Source organism: Elephas maximus, chromosome 21, assembly GCF_024166365.1.
Source record: "Elephas maximus indicus isolate mEleMax1 chromosome 21, mEleMax1 primary haplotype, whole genome shotgun sequence".
Lineage (NCBI taxonomy): Eukaryota > Metazoa > Chordata > Mammalia > Proboscidea > Elephantidae > Elephas > Elephas maximus.
Window position 1 is genome coordinate 66,699,138 of NC_064839.1, and position 6,642 is coordinate 66,705,779.

Genomic DNA, 6,642 nt, shown 5'->3' on the forward strand with positions numbered 1-6,642 from the left:
TTGTACATAGGATCACTATGCATTGGAACCAACTTGATGGCTCCCCACAACAACTACAATAACATTCACTCAGCTACTGTTCAAAATTCTGAATTTTGAACATGTAGGGCTCTGTGCTAGCTGCTATGAGGGAAACACAAGGCAGAGAGATCTAGAAGAGCAGATATGAATTCAAAGACATAGTTCATATACTTGAAAAACTATAATGTGACACACACTACACAAGGTTAACAGGCATGTCATATAAATGCAAGTATATCTAATCACCTATGAAAAGAGAACAAACAGTTTTATCAACTTTGAAAATAACACCTACATACTACAAAGTGGATGAAGAAGAAAAAGCAAAAACAGAAGCAGAAGTGTGAGTGAAAGTGGAAAGGAAAAGAGAAGAAGAACAAAGAGGGAGGCAATAGAAAAAAATAGTTTTGGAGAGAAATAACAGAACAAAAAGGGGGATGAGTGTGATAAGAAGAATTGTAAGCTGACCCCCAAAATTTCTGTATCCTGTTGCACGTGCATGGCATGTACCCTGGGACTGGGTCTATAAGGAATTCCACTTTTATGATTAGTTTATATTATATGGCACAGTTGACTTTAAGAACGGGAGATTTATCTGAGGTGAGCCTGATCTAAAAACAGAGTGTACACTGACTGGCTGCATAGGAAGAAGTCAGAGAGTCATGTTCCAAGTGTCCTTGAAGAAAGCAAGCACCATGCTGTGAACTGCCTGTGGGCCCACATGGCAAAGAATGTGGGCTCCTGGATGACAGCAGCTAAGGAACGGGAACATCTTACTACAACCACATTAGCGTGGAAGAGGACCCTGACCTTCAGGTGAAAATTGCTGCCCAGTTGACTCTTTGATTTTACCTTTATGAGTCCCTGAGTATTCAGTCAAGCCATGTCCAGAGTTCTGACTCCCAGGGCTGTGAGATAATAAATGGATGATGTGTTAAGACAATGAATTTGTGGTAGAAATCTAATATAACCTAGTTTTACTTAATTAATGGCCTGAGTAGTAACATAATAATTAAATTGATTAATAGAGACATTGCATAGAAAGTACGAAGAAACAAATATATGTGACAAAATCTAGTTTGATATTTTATATAAGGATTGGAGTCATGCAATAGCAGTGATGACAAGATATTTTTAAGAGTTCTTGTAAGTATACCCACAAACCAGTTTTACCGTCAAAAAAGAAGCCACATTTGTTTCTCTAAAATGACTTAAATGACTAGACACGTACAATTATATTTTTGAATGGTATTAAAAACAAAACACAGGAAAACAAAATTCTACATCTACCCAGTTATCAACTGCTCATCAAAATGAGGAAAAGGAATGTAATTGAAATTATTTGACCTAAATGATGCATTATCATTCCTGTCTTCTGTTGTTTAAAATAATACTGTACTAACTTTCAGATGAAGATCAAAGATTACAGCCTTTAATGTAGATTACACTGCAACATAAAGAAAACAAAATTCCTCACTAGTGGACCAATCAATAAGCAACATCATGATAAATGGAGAAAATATTGAAGTTGTCAAGGGTTTCATTTTACTTGGATCCACAATTAACGCCCATGGAAGCAGCAGTCCAGAAATCAAATGACTTTTTGCATTAGGCAAATCTGCTGCAAAAGACCTCTTTCAAGGGTTAAAAAGCAAGGATGTCATTTGAGGACTAAGGTGCAACTGACCCAGGCTATGGCGTTTTCAATTGCCTCATATGCATGTGAAAGGTGGACAATGAATAAGGAACACTGAAGAATTGATGCCTTTGAATTATGGTGCTGATGAAGAATATTGAATATACCATGGACTGCCAGAAGAAGAATGAACATATCTGCCTCGGAAAAAGTACAGCCAGAATGCTCTTTAGATGCAAGGGTGGCAAGACTTTGTTTCAAGTACTTTAGGCATGTTATCAGGAGGTACCACTCCCTGGAGAAGGACATTGTGCTTGGTAAAGTAGAGCTTAGACACACCTATGATTGTGAGGCTGGTGCAGGGCCAGGTAGTGTTTTGTTCTGTTGTATCTACGGTCACTATGAGTAGGAGCTGACTCAACAGCAACTAAGAACAACAATTTTTAATTGAAATATGCTGCTATATTTTTGTTCAAATTATAAAACTGAAGCACAGTAACTAAAATTTTGTGCTGTTTGAATGCTTCTTTTGATGGAGGAAAACTCGAAAGAAGACAGAAGGAATACACAGAGTCACTGTACCAAAAAAAAAAATTGGCCAATGTTCAATCATTTCAGGAGGTAGCATAGGATCAAAAGTCGATGGTCTGAAGGAAGAAGCTCAAGCTGCACTGAAGACATTGGTGAAAAACAAGGCCCTAGGAGTTGACGGAACACTAATTGAGATATTTCAACAAACAGATAGATACAGCACTGGAAGTGCTCACTCATCTGTGCCAAGATATTTGGAAGACAGCTACCTGGCCAACCTACCAGAAGAGGTCCATATTTACGCCTATTCCAAAGAAAGGTGATCCAACCAAATGCAGAAATTATCAAACAATATCATTAATATAGCACCCAAGTAAAGTTTTGCTGAAGATCATTCAAAAACGGTTATAGTAATACATCAACTACCAGAAATTCAGGCCAGATTCAGAAGAGGACATGGAACCAGGGATATCATTGCTGATGTCAGATGGATTTTGGCTGAAAACAGAATACTAAAAAGATGTTTACCTGTGTTTTAATGGCTACGCAAAGGCATTTGACTTGTGGATCATAACAAATTATGGATAACATTGAGAAGAATGGGAATTCCAGAACAATTATGCTCATGAGGTCGCTGTACATAGATCGAGAGGCAGTCATTTGAACAGAACAAGGGGATAGATACTACATGATTCAAAGCCAGGGAAGGTGTGTTTCAGGGTTGTATCCTTTCACCATACTTATTGAGTCTGTACGCTGAGTAAGTAAGAGAAGCTGGACTGTATGAAGAAGAGCAAGGCAACAGGATTGGAGGAGGACTCATTAACAACCTGCGTTATACAGATGACACAACCTTGCTTGCTGAAAGTTAAGAGGACTTGAAGCCCTTATTGATGAAGATCAAGGACTACAGTTTTCATTATGATTACAGTTCAATTAAAAAAAAAAAATCCTTAAACCTGGAAAAATAAGCAGCATCATGACAAACTGAGAAAAAATTGAGTTGTCAAGGATTTCATTTTACTGGGATCCAAAATCAACACCCATGAAAACAGCAGCCAAGAAATCAAATGACACATTGCATTGGGCAAACCTGCTGCAAAAAACCTCTTCAAAGTGTTCAAAAGCAAAGATGCCACTTTAAGGGCTAAAGTGTGCCTGACACAAGCCATGGTGTTTTCAGTCGCTTCACATACATGTGAAAGTGGGGCAATGAATAAGGAAGACCAAAGAAGAATTGATTGATACCTTTGAATTATGATGTTGGCAAAGAATATTGAATATGCTATGAACTGCCAGAAAAAAGAACAAATTTGCCTTGGAAGAGATACAGCCAGAATGCTCCTTAGAAGTAAGAATGGCAAGACTTTGTCTCACGTACTTCGGACTTGTTATCAGGAGGGACAAGTCCTTGGAGAAGGACATCATCTTCGTTAGAGAGTCAGTAAAATAGAGGAAGCCCTTGGCAAGATGGATTGACACAGTGGCTGCAACAATGAGCTCAAGCATAACAAGGATTACGAGGACGGCGCAGGACTGGGCTGTGTTTCATTCTGTTGTACATAGGGTCGCTATGAGTCGGAACCAACTCAAGGGCACCTAACACCTAACAGCAATAATTTGGAAGCTTAAGTTTTAGTCTTCCTCCTAGAAAGTTACTAGCCAGGTATATATAACCCAAAGTCCTGATTTTTTAAATTTTAAATGAAATATTAAAATATTTCCAACTTTTATCTAGCACTGAAACCATTATTATATCAGATGATACCAAATAGGAATTTCTATTTTTTTAATTATTTTAAAGAATACCTAAATAATCCATAAACTTCAGGATATGTAGAACACACTTCTTTAAATTCATCAGTATTGGCTCAGTGTCCAAAAAACTAAACCCAGTGCCATTGAGTTGATTCCGACTCATAGCGACCCTATACGACAGAGTAGAACTGCCGCATAGAGTTTCCAAGGAGCGCCTGGCGGATTTGAACTGCCTACCACTGGGCCTTTTTTTTTTACCCTTTGGTAAGCAGCTGTAGCACTTAACCACTACTCCACCAGGTTTTCCTTTAGCCAACCTAAAAAGTCTATATTCTGACTTCCACTTAAATTTTCCTTCATAACCTACATCTTTTTTGGTCCCTACTTAACCTCCTTTGTTACAAGAAAAAACAAAAACAAAACAAAATTGAAATCCTAAGCAAAGCGTTTTATTATTATTATTTATTTATTTTTCTGGCATAGACAGATTTATTTATAGGCTCTTAACTGACAGCTGCTCCCTACCCAGCCCCTTCCTCCTCTACAAAAACAACTAAACATGAAACAGAGCCTCCCCCTTAACAGGGGTAGTTGGACCCCTGCCAAGGAGGAGCCAAGGGGCCTGTGGGACTGTGGCTTCAAAACCCCAGGTCTCAGGCATTGGAAGGCAAGGAAAGACAGTGGGAAGACAAGTTCAAATGGGCAAGATGCTGGTGATATGGGTAAGGAGAAGCTGGAGTGGTCCATGCTGCAGCCTCCTCCAGGCTTGCTCGCACCCAGGGATGTCAGGAAGGAAGAGCCAAGGCCCCAAAGCCAGGGAGGGTTAGTGACTGGGAGAAGGGCTCAAGTCAAAGACTTTTAAACCAAGTGAGGACAGTTCAGGTCCCTCAGCCCCAGCAACCACTTAACTCCACCCCATGACCACCAGCACACACACACACACACACACACACACACTCATGGCCACCCTTAGACAAGCTTGCAGCCACACGCACTCACACCCACATCCACTTCACATCTACAGATGGCTGAGACAGCCCTGGACCCATATCAGGACCCCTGGAATGTCTCTGATTTGGTACCCAGTAGGTGGATGTGAGAGTTGGGTCCTCTTCACTGCTATTGGCTAGTGGTCACACCTCACAGGCACCTATCCAATGCTCTATTATGTCCACTCGTTCTGAGAGATATGTGGTGGGCATCTGGAATTCCTCTAGGCACATGCTACAAGAGATGACTCTGGTGTTGCTGGCATGATCCATTTTCTTGTCAGTAGACTTCTAGTGGTTGCAGAAGGTGCAGGTGAACTGGGTTCTCTAGGGTGCCTGTCACCTTATTTTGGGGGGGCTTCCATTTTGACTGTCTGCTTCTCATATTCCCAGTAGGGTGAACCCACACTCATCTTCCCTCATTGGAACAAAAGGCATTTTTAACAGTATAAAATGGTTAAACTCTTCTCTCCATTTTAGATTTATCTATATTCCCAATACATCGTCCATTACCCAATCAACTACTCCATATTAATTTTTAATTGTCTACATTATATCACAAAGTTTTTGCTAATATCTGTTCTTTGGTTTAATGTAACACACTAATTGACACTCTGCTGCTACCATTTATGCCTGTAGAAATGTTGTCACCTTTCAAGAAAGACCTACACAGAATGTTTCTTTTGATTCTGAACTCAGGTTCTCCTTCCTCTGGCATGCCATAACAATCCATATACATATTTTTTAAATTCAGGTCTTTATTCTATAAATATAGAAACCTGAAGGCAATAACTGAGTGCTTGGCTGCTGGTGAAAAGTCGGTAGTTGAGACCCACCAGCCGCTCTGTGGGAGAAAGATGTGACAGTCTGCTTCTGTAAAGATTACAGCCTTGGGAACACTATGGGGCAGTTCTTCTCTGTCCTATAGGGTCACTACAAGTCAGAATCCACTCAATGGCAATGAGTTAGTTTAGCTAGTTACTCTATAAATATGGCAGAGATCTTGAGCAAATATAGATGCCATGGAAATATATCCAAGTATAGGGGGAAAAATGGGTTAATAGAAAGAATGGTTAGGAGAAAAAGGAATTTGGCACAGACTTTCTTATGTGACTTTCATCTTTTCACAACTTGACATAGAATGTAAAAGCGTTTTGTGAATGAAAAAAATAACAATATACATAGCAAGTATAAATAATAGTAAAAAAATAAGTATAAATACATAAACTATATGCCCGTTTATCTTTAAAGTGGATCAAAATTGGTTAATGCTGTATGCAAAATATTTTTGCTTTTGATTTGTTTAGGAAACCAAAATACTATATGTAGTATAAGCAACTGAGATTCCTCAGCAGATGTTTGCTTCAGATAGTCAGTTCCTTCTGAAATGTCTTTTAAATGTCAGTATCAGTTAAAAAATTTTAAACAGACTTTATATATATATCCCAACTCCCCCCCCCCCCAAAAAAAAACAAAACACCCAGCACTGTCGAGTGGATTCCAATGCATAGTGACCTATAGGACAGAGTAGAACTGCCCCATAGAGTTTCCAAGGGGCACTTGGCAGATTCGAACTGCTGACCCTTTGGTTAGCACCCATAGCACTTAACCACTATGCCACCAGGGTTTCCATATATACTAAATTTTAAAAATTGTTCACAGTTTTGATGATATACAGGTGAATCAAACAAGAGAAGTCTATGCAAT

At 39.3% G+C, this 6,642-nt stretch overlaps 1 pseudogene; it reads right to left on the minus strand.

Moving 5' to 3' along the window:
* Positions 1-5,079: 5,079 nt before the first annotated feature.
* LOC126064648 (transcription elongation factor 1 homolog) lies at positions 5,080-5,320 on the minus strand (annotated as a pseudogene).
* Positions 5,321-6,642: the final 1,322 nt, after the last annotated feature.